Source organism: Pseudophryne corroboree, chromosome 7, assembly GCF_028390025.1.
Source record: "Pseudophryne corroboree isolate aPseCor3 chromosome 7, aPseCor3.hap2, whole genome shotgun sequence".
NCBI classification, from domain to species: domain Eukaryota; kingdom Metazoa; phylum Chordata; class Amphibia; order Anura; family Myobatrachidae; genus Pseudophryne; species Pseudophryne corroboree.
This window is the reverse complement of record NC_086450.1, coordinates 95,610,345-95,625,571: the sequence shown is the minus strand read 5'-3', so window position 1 is coordinate 95,625,571 and position 15,227 is coordinate 95,610,345. Positions and strand designations below refer to the sequence as shown.

Sequence of the window (15,227 nt, the reverse complement as noted above, 5' to 3'; positions counted from 1 at the left end):
GCATAAATTACTCAAAAGGAACGTGCATGGTAAAAAAGCGCAATGTCACACACATGCAGAGTTGTGGCATCTCCGTGTGCATTGGCCTCTACATTGATACCATATGCTCCTGGTTTACTACCACTCATCATCGTCATTCTTGTGTATATGCACTTGCACTATTCTAGTTTAAAATTATTTGCATCCTAACAGGCCTATGTACACTTACGTGCTGAGCTTCACAGGCTACTTTTCCAGCAGTCCGGATGAGCGTCATAGCTGTGGGGACAGTTCCCCAGGACTTGCATAGATGGTGGGTTACTGTCATTGTAAATCACAATATTATACTGTAGAGTTGGCCATCGCCCATGGATAATTACCAAACATTGATGGTCTGAGGACTATTGTAACTAGCTGTGACATTGATGGGAAGCCACAGACGGTGAACATTGGTGGCGGAGACCCAATGGTTTATGGTGGTCATGGGGCTGTATTCAATTCTTTTCACCCCCTTCCACACTCATTCTGTTTCTGCCTTCGGGGGCGTGGTATCATCATTTCAGCTCGCTACCCCCAGAGTACAGACCATTTACACAGCTAAACCTGATTACTATGGGTGCGACATGCGCGATAACGGGGTACATTGTAGAAAGGAGATTGGGCGTGATATATCATTTGAATACCACCCTTGGTCTGCATATGCGTGGAGTTAAGCCATTGTTGGCTCAAACATCAATGGTCTCTTACCTATGGTTTAAAACCACTGACCATCAATGGCAGAGCCAGATCACACGATTGCAGAATATGGGTATTTTTGAGCAACGGGACCCATATCCCAACCATGGCCTATATTTACTAATAATCCGAGTTTGTCCGATTTGTGTTTTTTTTTCTAAGTCCCAACACGGGAATTCACTAAGCACAAATCTCGGCAGTGTTTGGGCTATTCGTAATGGTTTTACTGGCAAAGTTCAGAAATACGAATGAATAGACCATCGGTCAAACGCGGCTGTTATTTCATACAACACGGGTATTCACTATTCATTCGTATTTGGGCGTTAGTCTCTGAGTGCTCAAGTGCGGGTGTATTTTTTAGCGATTCGTTAAAAAAAGCAGCAAAAAAATAGACCTGCTTTTTCCAGGCGAGTTTGGATAATCATGCACGGATCAGTGAGATCTGTGCATGGTTATCTATGGGAAAGGGTCTGTTTACTGTAATAACTGAAAAAAAAATTGCGTGGGGTCCCCTCTCCTAAGCATAACCAGCCTCGGGCTCTTTGAGCCGGTCCTGGTTGAAAAAATATGGGTAAAAAATTGACAGGGGTTCCCCCATATTTGAACAACCAGCACCGGGCTCTGCGCCTGGTCCTGGTGCAAAAAATACGGGGGACAAAAAGCGTAGGGGTCCCCCGTATTTTTTGAACCAGCACCGGGCTCCACTAGTCAGAGAGATAATGCCACAGCCGGGGGACACTTTTATATAGGTCCCTGCGGCCCTGGCATTAAATCACTAACTAGTCACCCCTGGCCGGGGTACCCTGGAGGAGTGGGGACCCCATAAATCAAGGGGTCCCCCCCTCCAGCCACCCAAGGGCCAGGGGTGAAGCCCGAGGCTATCCCCCCCATCCAAGGGCGGCGGATGGGGGGCTGATAGCCAAGTGAAAAAATAAGAATATTGTTTTTTGTAGCAGTACTACAAGTCCCAGCAAGCCTCCCCCGCAAGCTGGTACTTGGAGAACCACAAGTACCAGCATGCGGTGGAAAAACGGGCCCGCTGGTACCTGTAGTAGTACTACTAAAAAAAAAATACCCAACAAAAAACAGAACACACACACCGTGACAGTAAAACTTTATTACATGCACACCTACATACACACATACTTACCTATGTTCACACGAGGCTCGGTCCACTTCTCCATGTAGAATCCACGGGGTACCTGTGAAAAAAATTATACTCACATAATCCAGTGTAGCTTGTGTCTTCTTTGTAATCCACGTACTTGGCAAAAAAACATACCGGAAACCCGAACCACGCACTAAAAGGGGTCCCATGTTTACACAAGGGACCCCTTTCCCCGACTTGCGGGACCCCCCGTGACTCCTGTCAAAGAGGGTCCCTTCAGCCAATCAGGGAGTGCCACGTCGTGGCACTCTCCTGATTGGCTGTGCGCTCCTGAGCTGTCAGTCAGGCTGCGCACGGCAGAGATACAATGTAGCGCATAGGCGCTACATTGTATCCAATGGTGGGAACTTTGCAGTCAGCGGTTGACCGCGAGTAACCTCAACCGCTGACCGCAAAGTTCCCACCATTGGATACAATGTAGCGCCTATGCGCTACATTGTATCTCTGCCGTGCGCAGCCTGACTGACCGCTCAGGAGCGCACAGCCAATCAGGAGAGTGCCACGACGTGGCACTCTCTGATTGGCTGAAGGGACCCTCTTTGACAGGAGTCACGGGGGGTCCCGGAAGTCGGGGGAAAGGGGTCCCATGTGTAAACATGTGTAAAACTCGGCAGCTTAGTAAATGACCGTATCAGGATTCAAAAAGTTGCAGTAAAATGCACCCGATACCATTCGAGTTCAAACACCCTTAAAAACGGCTAAAACACGAATATTAGTAAATATACCCCCAAGTGTCTGTCTTACATATGGATCAGACCAACTCAACTCTTACTAAACTTCTGCTATAATCGCGGTCCTGAATTTATGCTCTGAACTAAAGGATACCATACAGTGTAGTTACCGTCACTCAACAATACTTGTATCACAAGATACAGTAAATGTGATGGAAAACTGTCACAATTCTGTATAATGAATCTTTAAAGGGAGATGAGAAGAACGGTAGAGGTCAGAGTGAGGTGCGCTCAGCTTTTCTTTAAATGCATGTTGCATTCATATACAAACTATATTTAAGCTATTTAAAAGAAACGTACAGACAGAAGTATATCAAAATCTCTTCACACACCTTGGGAGAAACTGGAAACACTTAAGTGTGCAAGCAAATGGTTCCAAGCTTTTACAGAGTCAGGGACAGCTTGACCTTTAGAATCTAGCAGTTTACAGAAACACAGTTTTTCTTGGAAGCAGAGACAGAGATTTTCCTGTAATCTCAGAGAACGGTGACAGTTTTCCGACAGATTCATTTAAATCATTAGAAGCTGCTGCAAAAAACACGTATAGTAGTCTTGACAACAGTTTTACTGTGAACCTTGCAGGGATTTTCTTAACTTGCACAAACTCGCCAGCAATCACTTTAGTTTATCCATAGAGAAATTGGTGGTCATTCCGAGTTGTTCGCTCGTTGCCGATTTTCGCTATGCTGCGATTTGTTGCTAAATGCGCATGCGCAAGGTACGCAGGGTGCATGCGCTTAGTTATCTAACTAAAAACTTAGCAGTTTTGCTGTTGTTCGTGCGGCGCTTTTCAGTCGCACTGCTGATCGGTGAGTGATTGACAGGAAAGGGGCGTTTCTGGGTGGTAACTGAGCGTTTTCCGGGAGTGTGCTAAAAAACGCAGGCGTGTCAGGTTAAAACGTGGGAGTGTCTGGAGAAACAGGGGAGTGGCTGGCCGAACGCAGGGCGTGTTTGTGACGTCAAATCAGGAACTAAACGGACTGAGCTGATCACAATCTAGGAGTAGGTCTGGAGCTACTCAGAAACTGCAAGAAAATATTTAGTAGCAATTCTGCTACTCTTTCGTTCGCTATTCTGCTAAGCTAAGATACACTCCCAGAGGGCGGCGGCCTAGCGTTTGCAATGCTGCTAAAAGCAGCTAGCAAGCGAACAACTCGGAATAAGGGCCCTTGGGGGTAATTCTGAGTTGATCGCAGCAGCAAGTTTGTTAGCAGTTGGGCAAAACCATGTGCACTGCAGGGGGTGCAGATATAACATGTGCAGAGAGAGTTAGATTTGGGTGGGTTATTTTGTTTCTGTGCAGGGTAAATACTGGCTGCTTTATTTTTACACTGCAATTTAGATTTCAGTTTGAACACGCCACACCCAAATCTAACTCTCTCTGCACATGTTATATCGGCCCCTCCTTCAGTGCACATGGTTTTGCCCAACTGCTAACAAATTTGATGCTGCGATCAACTCAGAATTAGGCCCCTTGTCAGGTAATTTGTTAAGTGCAGCTTATCACCAGTTTTTTTCTTTGCTGTGAATAAAGTAATCGGAGCAGATTGTGCTACACGTGTGCAAGAAATGCTTTGTGTTCTAGGAAGACGGCAGTTGAAGGCTGATGTATGTTTGTTCGTTGTTCTGGGCATTCCTAGACAAAAAACATGGGCCCTCATTACGAGTTGTTCGCTCGCTAGCTGCCTTTAGCAGCATTGCACACGCTAAGCCGCCGCCCTCTGGGAGTGTATCTTATCTTAGCAGAATTGCGAACGAAAGATTAGCAGAATTGCGAATAGAAAATTCTTAGCAGTTTCTGAGTAGCTCCAGACTTACTCAGCCATTGCGATCAGTTCAGTCAGTTTCGTTCCTGGTTTGACGTCACAAACACACCCAGCGTTCGCCCAGACACTCCCCCGTTTCTTCAGACACTCCCGCGTTTTTCCCAGAAACGCCAGCGTTTTTTTGCACACGCCCAGAAAACGGCAAGTTTCCGCCCAGAAACACCCACTTCCTGTCAATCACAGTACGATCACCAGAACGATGAAAAATCCTCGTTATGCCGTGAGTAAAATACCTAACTTTTGTGTAAAATAACTAAGCGCATGCGCTCTGCGAACCTTGCGCATGCGCAGTTAGCGACTAATCGCAATATAGCGAAAATCGGCAACGAGCGAACAACTCGGAATGACCACCATTATTTTTTGGCTTACTGACTGTGGAGCTTATGCTTAAATATGGCCATTCTGTGTTATTTGTTCAGGTGAGCTCACATTGGTGTTACATAACAAGCTGGAGGCAGCTCGTAGCTTTGTAAACGGATCCAGAACACAAGTCAGGTAAGTTTGGGCCACCTGCTGTGAGTTGTTGGGGAGAGGGTGTTTCCTAGAGGGAAGTCAAAGTGGTAAATACAGACTCGCTTCATCTTTTCATTCAACATTCCACAGGAGGAATACAATTAGAAAATAAACAGATGAAGGCACAGTTGAATGAAGTACATTACATTTATCATTTCCATCTATCCAGCTGCTTAATCAGCGTGAAAGAAACAATATAAGGGCTTGCATACATGGCTTCATTTCACCTGACTTCTGCTATCTATGACAGGTGAACAGAGGAGAGACTGGGTCTGGATAATTGAACACAGATCCCTATCCGATTCCTCTCTGTTCCACTGCCAAAACTTGGAATGGAGTATACTGCACATCAGGGGTGGCCAGACTTTTGGAGTCGATTATTTAATTTGAAAGCTGAAAAGCTTTGCAATCTACCTAGGAGGGATAATTGCATGCGCAACAGGCGTGTGCCCCAAAAAGGCGCATGTCATAAAAAAGGGGCATGGTATAACAAAAAAGGAGCGTAGTCTTGCTGCACATTGGCCCCCACTGGTAAAAACCTCAAACACATATGCCCCCACAGTGCCAGATACACATATGCCCCCACAGTGCCATGTGCCCACAGTGCTAGATACGTCCCTACAGTGCCAGATATGCCCCTGCAGTGCCAGATACACATATGCCCCCACAGTGCCAGATATGCCCCCAGTGCCACATATGCCCCCACAGTGCCAGATACACATATGCCCCCACAGTGCCACATATGCCCCCACAGTGCCACATATGCCCCCACAGTGCCATGTGCCCACAGTGCTAGATACGTCCCTACAGTGCCAGATATGCCCCTGCAGTGCCAGATACACATATGCCCCCACAGTGCCAGATATGCCCCCAGTGCCACATATGCCCCCACAGTGCCAGATACACATATGCCCCCACAGTGCCACATATGCCCCCACAGTGCCACATATGCCCCCACAGTGCCAGATACACATATGCCCCCACAGTGCCATGTGCCCACAGTGCTAGATACGTCCCTACAGTGCCAGATATGCCCCTGCAGTGCCAGATACACATATGCCCCCACAGTGCCAGATATGCCCCCAGTGCCACATATGCCCCCACAGTGCCACATATGCCCCCAGTGCCAGATACACATATGCCCCCACAGTGCCAGATATGCCCCCACAGTGCCAGATACACATTTACCCCCACAGTGCCACATATGCCCCCACAGTGCCAGATACACATATGCCCCCACAGTGCCAGATATGTCCCCATAGTGCCAGATATGCCCCCGCAGTGCCAGATACACATATGCCCCCACAGTGCCAGATATGCCCCCAGTGCCACATATGCCCCCACAGTGCCAGATACACATATGCCCCCACAGTGCCAGATATGCCCCCAGTGCCACATATGCCCCCACAGTGCCACATATGCCCCCACAGTGCCAGATATGCACCCACAGTGCTAGATATGCCCCCACAGTGCCATGTGCCCACATTAACATTTCTTTACCTTACGCTGGCTGGCTTGATTGCGTCCTCTATGGCTGGATCCCCACTGGCTGGCTGGATCCCCGCTGGCTGGATCCCCGCTGCTGCTGTCCTGCTGCCACCGGCGCTGACTGGATCAAACCAGATCCAGCAGGCGCACAGGCTCCTCACATCGTGTTCCCAATCATGCATTGTGTGGGTGCATGACTGACATCATGACGTCACCCGCGCAATGCATCATGGGGAACGCTCCAGACTCAGAGAGGCGGCAAGTCACACTTGGATCGCGATCTACCGGCGAGAGCTCCGGGAGCTACTGGTAGATCGAGATCAACGTTTTGGCCGCCTCTGCTGTACATGGAGTAAAATGGGGATGTATGAGTAGGCTTACCATACTATTCCTTTAAACTGAGACACTCATAAATTATACAGCTTATGTGGCTGCTTAAAACCAGGTTAAATGCAGTCTTTAACATGAGAGCATGTAAGGGGCAAATTAGACCTGGGAAGTGCAAATGAGGTTCAAAGATCAGGTGATAACAAACATTAACAACACGCCTTGCCAATTTATTTTGTATTTTTTAACCACAATCAACACGAGTAACCAGGGTCAGATTGGGGGGAAATGTATGGAAGCAGTCCTAATGGGGGTGGTGTCTGTTGTGGGGTGGACTCTATTGAGGGGGAGGGATTACTTCTCGTAAGGTCTGATTCTGAGTTTATGCTAATGATGCTCCAGTGCTGTTCCCTGGTGTACAGCCTTGTATCCAAATGTGCAAGGAATGAGACGCCCACTGTCAGTGTCTACAGACACTGCAATCAGGCTTTGTGCATCTTTAGACTCCACCATCGGTTGCACCATTGAAACTTTCACCAGCCCTATGCTAGGAGCAGCTCATCCATCTGAGTATGACCTCCAGTATGAGCATTTCAGCGTCTCTATAAGTAACTACTTTCTGCAACATGCCGATACATTTTATCTGCGTCTGATTAGCCAATCCCCTGTAACCACACAGGAATGCCCAACACCTTTCTAATACACTTCTTGGTGCATGTGTCTGACTCTGTACTGCAAATCTGTACGAACACCATCGCGGTGCAACTCAGATGCAGATGAAACACATTGCACAATTAAAAAATAAAACACATTGACCCCCACATAAAACAATAAAACAAAATGGCCCCCACAGGGAAAAATAAATAAATGTATAATATAGCTTTTGGATTACAATTTGCTTCAAATTTCCACTGCTGTTTGGAAGGCCAAGTGGCACTAAAGTTACATAGTTACATAGTTAGTGAGGTTGAAAAGAGGCAAAATGTCCATCGGGTTCAACCTGTATCTGTGTTAAGTAGTGCATATTATAATGTACTAGCCAAAATAATGGTTTCGTACCTATTGACAACTATATTTCGTATCACTCCAATATACATAATGTCAATATGTTAAATGCTATAGCCTTGGATACCCTTTTCAGCTAGAAAAATGTCCAATCCGTTTTTAAATGCATTTAAAGAGTCCGCCATTATAATCTTCTCTGGCAGGGACTTCCAAATCCTAATTGCCCTTACGGTGAAGAACACTTTCCTATGTTGTGTACGGAATTTTCTCTCCTCTAGCCTCAGTGAGTGCCCACCTATCCTGATTAGAGTTTTATTAATAACCAAATCCCCTGCTAACTCTTTGTATTGATCCTTTACATATTTGAAGATATTAATAATGTCTCCTCTTAGTCTCCTCTTTTCAAGGGAATACAAATTTTACCTAGTAAGCCTTTCCTCATACTCCAGTGTCTCTAACCCTTTAATCAGTTTATTAGCACGCCTTTGAACTCTTTTGAGCTCCCTGATATCTTTTTATAACATGGTGCCCAAAATTTAACACAATATTCCAGATGCGGACATACCAATGATTTATACAGAGGTACTCGTTGTACCCTGTTATCCAGCCAATTTCCTATCCATGTACAAATAGTAGCTGGCATTTTAAATATTTGTTAGAAAGCAATTTGGTATTTACGAGCCCCCATCTGTAAATACCAAATTGCTTTCTAACAAATATTTAAAATGCCCGCTCTAATATATACTGCGGACGCCAGGCGCATCTTATTACCATATACGATAAAAGTGCGATGTACATCGCAAAACACTACATCCCTTAAGAGAAAACAATACACGCACACATTGTCTGAGTTCCAAAGCTCATGGATGTATATATTTGTTATTAAAAGGATATGTATTCAATACATCACAATGTACAGTATATATATATATATATAGTTACCTGGTTACAATTTATACAGTAAGCAGTTATTACAATCTAATTCAAAATACATACATGGCCAGCGATACAATTACCATATTTTGCTCAATGCTTTCTACGCTCCAGTTCCTCCATCTTTAGCTCTCAACTCCAGCTAACAGAAGCAAAATATTACCAACACTCCATCTCGCTCAGGACCCAGGGGAAAAAGGGCAGAGGCTTCTGTGTGTCTCTTCAGCAATACACTATGTGGTTTGGGGGAGTGCACAGACTAGTCTAGGGGAGGGAACTTTCATATTCATGATGAGTCACTGGTCAGTTCATATGCAAGCTTTGAAGACATCAAAAGGGCTGGCCTGAGTTTCCTGTCCGTCACATGCTTTGAATGGGGTCCTTTTGTTCTCATCAGAATTGTGGCTTTATATTTCTACATTCAATCATAACTACTCATATCAATGTGCTACAACTTAATAACAGGCATCAAATTGATATACACATTAATCTGGTTGCTTTAATACCAAATACGACATGTCTATCTTGCTTTGTTCCAATAATACACATACATGACGTTACTCCATTAAATACATTTAAAACATTATGATGTCTGGCGCTTGATACGTTCAAGTTATGTGCTGTATGAAATATGTGTCGAATCTATCTCTGTGGCATGTCTTTGTAAATGCGTATGTTACATATATTGCTGTGCTCGCTGCGCGTATTTGCAAGCTTAGCGACTCATATGTGTGGAGTCTGTATGTTCTCTCTATGTAATATTTTTGACTTCGACACCCCATTTTACCTGATAGGCTTCTTGCATTTGCAAGCATACATTTTAGCTTAATATTTCCCATGCCAGTTTGTTTTAATGGTATGTTATCCTTATTTACAAGTGCCTTTCTAGAATTACTCTTACCGACTGTTATTCTCCTCCCTCCCTTAGCACCGCCATCATGCTTAATACAGCCTTCTTTACTACTACTACTATAAGACCTATTAGGTCTTTCTAACCCCCCCTTCCCCCTCTGATGAAGGTATTTTCCCTTATGCTATGGACATCATATTCTATATACCGTACTGTAGGACCATAATCGTCATAAGATAATAATTTAGGGATACCTTGGTCAATACCTTTGTTGGTAATTTCTGTGTCAATACCCCAGCAATTACCCTTGCCAGCTGATCTTTCCCTCCCCCTTTCGCCACCCCCAATTTGTTCACTATCCCTATCCTTACTGTTCTCATTGTGTGACCCATAGCTTCTAGCAAAACCCTCCCCCCAGGCTCCTAGTTTAAAAGCTCCTCCAACCTTCTAACCATTTTGCCCCCCAGCACCGCAGCCCCCTCCTCATTCAGGTGCAATCCATCGCGACAAAAAATATGGCGCCTGACTGAGAAGTCCACCCAGTGTTCCAAGAACACAAACCCCTCCTTCCTACACCAGTCTCTAAGCCACACATTTACCTCCCTAATCTCCCTCTGTCTCCCTGGACTAGCGTGTGGCACTGGTAATATTTTGGAGAATATTACCCTAGATGTCCTTGCCTTAAGTTTCTTGTCTAATTCCCTATAGTCTTTCTTAAGGACATCTCACCTACCACTAACTTTGTCGTTGGTGCCTACATGCACCAAGACCACCAAGTCTTTACCAGCCCCTCCCAACAATCTGTCTACGCGGTCCGCGATGTGCAGTACCTGAGCACCCGGGAGACAACAGAACGTACGGCGATCACAGTCCCGGTAGCAGATTTCCCTGTCTGTCTTCCTGATAACACCACAACCTGAGTAGGTACTTCACTATCTTATTTTGGGTGTAGTACGGTATGCCGGCGCTCGGGCTCCCAGCGACCAGCATACCGGCGCCGGGAGCCCGACCGCCGGCATACTGACAGCGTGGCGAGCACAAAGGAGCCCCTTGCGGGCTTGCTGCGCTCGCCACGCTGCGGGCACATTATTCTCCCTCCAGGGGGGTCGTGGATCCCCACGAGGAAGAATAGCTGTCGGTATGCCGGGTGTCGGGATTCCGGCGCCGGTATACTGTGCGCCAGGATCCCGACATTTGGCATAACGAAGACCACCCCTTATTTTCCCTTCTGTACCGGAGGGACCGCTCCTCTGGTTGCTAGAAAATGTTTTATAATTCTTGGCTGTAACATCTATATATTCATTTGTTTATTAACATTTATGTAGCGCTAGCATATTCCATTGCAAGTCAGACGGGCGGTTTGGGAACTGAAGGTGGCCCTGGAAAAATTTGTAGAAGTAGTCTTACATGGGCGCACCAGAGGTATACCATGTAACCATGGCGACAGCACCACCCCTCACATATCAACAAACAAAACAAGCCTCACATGCACATCAGACCACCGGGAATCTGCGAATCCTATGTCCAATCCGCCCCTGGAAGTAACTAAATAAACTTATTCTATTTTAGGTGTTGCCCCGAAGTTGATTTATGTGTTATGTCTTGTTAAAGCTGATTAACTTACAGGACGAAAAAGCAATACATTATTTCAATACAGTTCAAGCCGCTGCGGCCGCTGAATATAATCCTTAACCTCTGTACTGTTTACACACCTTGCGTACACAAGCCCGTACCGTGTACGCACTCTGCGTACTAACGACGAACGGGCGTAATAAGTACACACTTTGCGTACACAGGCCTACACGCTGTGAGCACAATGCAGCAACATGTGTGGCTGAGATACACTTTAAACCTTTAGCAGGAAAGGGACACAACACCAATTGTATTTAAAATATGTTGGGATCCGACCCACCAACAGTTATTTACTAAAAGGGGGTTACAACAAATAGTACAATCACAATAAGAGAATAAGCTACAATCAATGATACATATGTTTGTTCGCCAGCGCCACCCGGTCCACAGTCAATCAAGATAGATGACCTTCAGAGAATGTATCTGGCCGGCCAGGCAGCTTGGCTTTTTATACATTTGTCCAAAACATGATACAATAGAAACTGTAATCTCTTCACCTATAGGTCACTGGGATGGTCATTTACAGTACAGGAGGGGTCATAGGTCGGTTTGAATAGGTGGGCGATGCCTGGTCCAGGTGTACTTGCAGCTGGTCTCCACTGGGTTCCCGCCGAATATCAGGAGTACAGTAAATACAATTAATATTAATATTCTGTTCCTGTGCATATCTATGCGCAGGAACGTGCTATCTTCTGCAAACTACTACCGGAATATTGCTCTTAAAATACCTTACAGCTGGATACCAAACACCACCTCCTAACCTAATTCTGTCCCCTCATATCCTGTAAAGGTGAATCCCTCTGTTGTTATACCTTTTAAGCAAGTGTAACTCGCTGGTGTGGTGCATGCAGGCTATGTGTAAATTGTGCACTAAGTGGATTAAATATGAAATATGTCTTTGTGGCTTTTCCATGCGAATACAAATGCTACCGTAATTACTCATACCACGCGCTAATACGCACTACCGCGTGAGCGGTTATACGCAACTTGCGAGTATGCGCACGCACGGCAGAACAAGTACGTGCACGGAGGCCATCTGTGTGGTGCTTGTACGTGATGTGTATGGCTGCAATATTTTCAACTTCGACAGTGTTCAGCGAGCAACCTACTAACTCAAGAACACCATCTTGGCATGGGAATATTGCTGCATGCAGTAAAAGGATGTCCGGGACAGAGATATGGAATGTAAAGGATTTCAGCGCAAACCGTAACACAATATAGATTATTTATACTGTATATATATATATATATATATATATATATATATATATGTACATCGATGGTACTCTTCAGTGATACGTATAACACTATTGTAAGTTTATAAAAATATAATGAATAAACATTAGATCAATAAAATGTGTCTGGCTTATTTAGTGCAGCTTCTTTTTTTGTCATATCTTAAACAGAGATATGGATTTGTGCATGTAACCCACAAAATGATAAATCAGGGGTAGGCAATGTGGTTCACTCCAGCTGCTGTGAAACTACATATCCCTGCATGCCCTGCCACAAATTGACGATGCCCTGACAGCCAACCTACAGTATAGCAGAGAATCTGGAGTGCTGTACATTGCTTACCCCTTTGATAGATAATGGTAGTTATGCTTTCAGTAGCCAATAATACCCCTATTGGACATTATTTAAATATATAGCAACACCACATCACTCTATGGGTGGTCTTCAGTATGCCGGCTGTCGGGATCCCGGCGCACAGTATACCGGCGCCGGAATCCCGACAGCTGGCATACCGACACTTATTCTCCCTCGTGGGGTTCCATGACCCCCCTGGAGGGAGAATAAAATAGCGTGGCACGCGTAGTGCGCCACCGTGCCCGTAGCGTGGCGAGCGCAGCGAGCCCGCAAGGGGCTCATTTGCGCTCGCCACACTGTCGGTAAGCCGGCGGTCGGGCTCCCGGTGCCGCTATGCTGGTCGCCGGGAGCCCGACCGCCGGCAAACCATACCACACCCAACTCTATAGCTATCTATATGTAGCTATAGAGCAAGATGAATGATAATGATGAGGCGCCTAGAACTTAAATCAATCTATCCAATAAATTATAAGTGTTGATAATAAAACATTAATTACACTCCCCTGTATTTCATGTGTGGCAGCTCATTCCTAGTACCCAGTGGTGCAAGCAGAAAAAATGTCTTACGGGTACTGTGTGCGCGCGCCGAAGGCGCGCGTGCAAAAAAAATGGGTGTGGCCAAATGCCACATGGGGCGTGGCCAATGAAATGGGGGCGTGATACACATATGGGGGAGGGGCAGATACACGTATGACCCCAATAGTGTCAGATACACGTTGCCCCACAGTGCTAGATATACATTGCCCCACAGTGCCAGATACATATAACCCCACAGTGCCAGATACACATTGCCCCACAGTGCCAGATACACAAATGTCCCCAGAGTGCCAGATACACAAATGTCCCCAGAGTGTCAGATACACATTGCCTCACAGTGCCAGATACACATTGCCCCACAGTGCCAGATGCACATTGCCCCACAGTGCCAGATACACAAATGTCCCCAGAGTGCCAGATACACATTACCCCACAGTGCCAGATACACATTGCCCCACAGTGCCAGATGCACATTGCCCCACAGTGCCAGATGCACATTGCCCCACAGTGCCAGATACACAAATGTCCCCAGAGTGCCAGATACACATTGCCCCACAGTGCCAGATACACATTGCCCCACAGTGCCAGATACAGAAATGCCCCCAGAGTGCCATACATTGCCTCACAGTGTCAGATACATATTGCCCCACAGTGCTAGATACACAAATGCCCCCACTGTGTCAGATATACATTGCCCCCCGTGCCAGATACAGAAATGCCCCTACAGTGCCATATATGCCCCCAGTGCCAGATATCCTCCAGTGCCAGGTATACATGCCCCCCTGTGCCAGATATCCCCCAGTGCCAGGTATATATGCCCCCCTGTGCCAGATATGCCCCCAGTGCCAGATATCCCCCAGTGCCAGGTATACATGCCCCCCCCCCCCAGTGCCAGATATCCCCCAGTGCCAGGTATAACATGCCCCCCCAGTGCCAGATATCCCCCAGTGCCAGGTATATATGCCCCCCTGTGCCAGATATGCCCCCAGTGCCAGGTATACATGCCCCCCCAGTGCCAGTTATAACATGCCCCCCCCCCAGTGCCAGGTAAACATGCCCCCCTCCCCTACTCACCGCTGCCGCTGCCGTCGCTGTCCAGTCTGTCATGTGAGGGAAGGAGAGTGCAGCCTGCGCCTCTCGTTCCCCTCAGTCTCCGGCGGGTGTCTCAGTTTAATTCAGCGCCGATCCGTGAGCCAATCAGAGCTCGCGGGTGCGAGCTCTGATTGGCTCACGGATCGGCGCTGAAGTAAACTGAAACACCCACCGGAGACTGAGGGGAACGAGAGGCGCAGGCTGCACTCTCCTGCCCTCACATCAGCGGCGGTGCGGCGTGGAGCAGGGGAGGGAGGGAAGGAAGAGGAGCGGCGGCCCGTCGGTGTGGGTACGGCGTACCCACGGCTAAATTCTTACGGGTACGCCGTACCCACCCGTACCCGCCCACTTGCACCACTGCTAGTACCCCGACTTACCGTCTCTCCAACTGAAAGATGAAATGCGTCGGCCTGCTTTCCCTGGTACTTATCTGTGTCCCCCATTGTAGACAGATAAGGTATTACTACTTTTATTTCTTGTGCACTTCTTATCTGCATTATTTTGTTCATTTCTTTTTCCTCATAAAATGCTGCCCTGTATATGATTTTCTTGTCCGCCCTGTGGGTTGGAGAGAGGTTTCTGTGGGGCTACACACCAGATGCAGCAGAGATATAACAGATAACCTGATTTTCCATGTGATTCTGGTACACAGCCATTTGTCATTGCTGGATTTCTAATAATAGCACAAGCACTTTATCACGCCAGTGCACTGTGTTGTTTCCTGTCCATTTGCATATTGAATTGTTGAGGAGAATCCTCTGGATGTTATCCTGAGAACCACCATTGTGTAGCATGTCTTGTAGATAAGGAAATCTATATCA

General features: G+C 46.5%; 1 long non-coding RNA gene across 1 annotated transcript in view; it reads right to left on the bottom strand.

Annotated features, from left to right (window-relative positions):
- The window catches only part of LOC134944677 (uncharacterized), an 84,588-nt gene extending 69,562 nt beyond the window's left edge, over positions 1–15,026 (bottom strand). The window contains exon 1 of the long non-coding RNA XR_010181920.1: positions 14,784–15,026. This is a non-coding gene — a long non-coding RNA (uncharacterized LOC134944677). The remainder of the gene's footprint in view (positions 1–14,783) is intronic.
- Between the last annotated feature and the right edge of the window lie 201 nt (positions 15,027–15,227).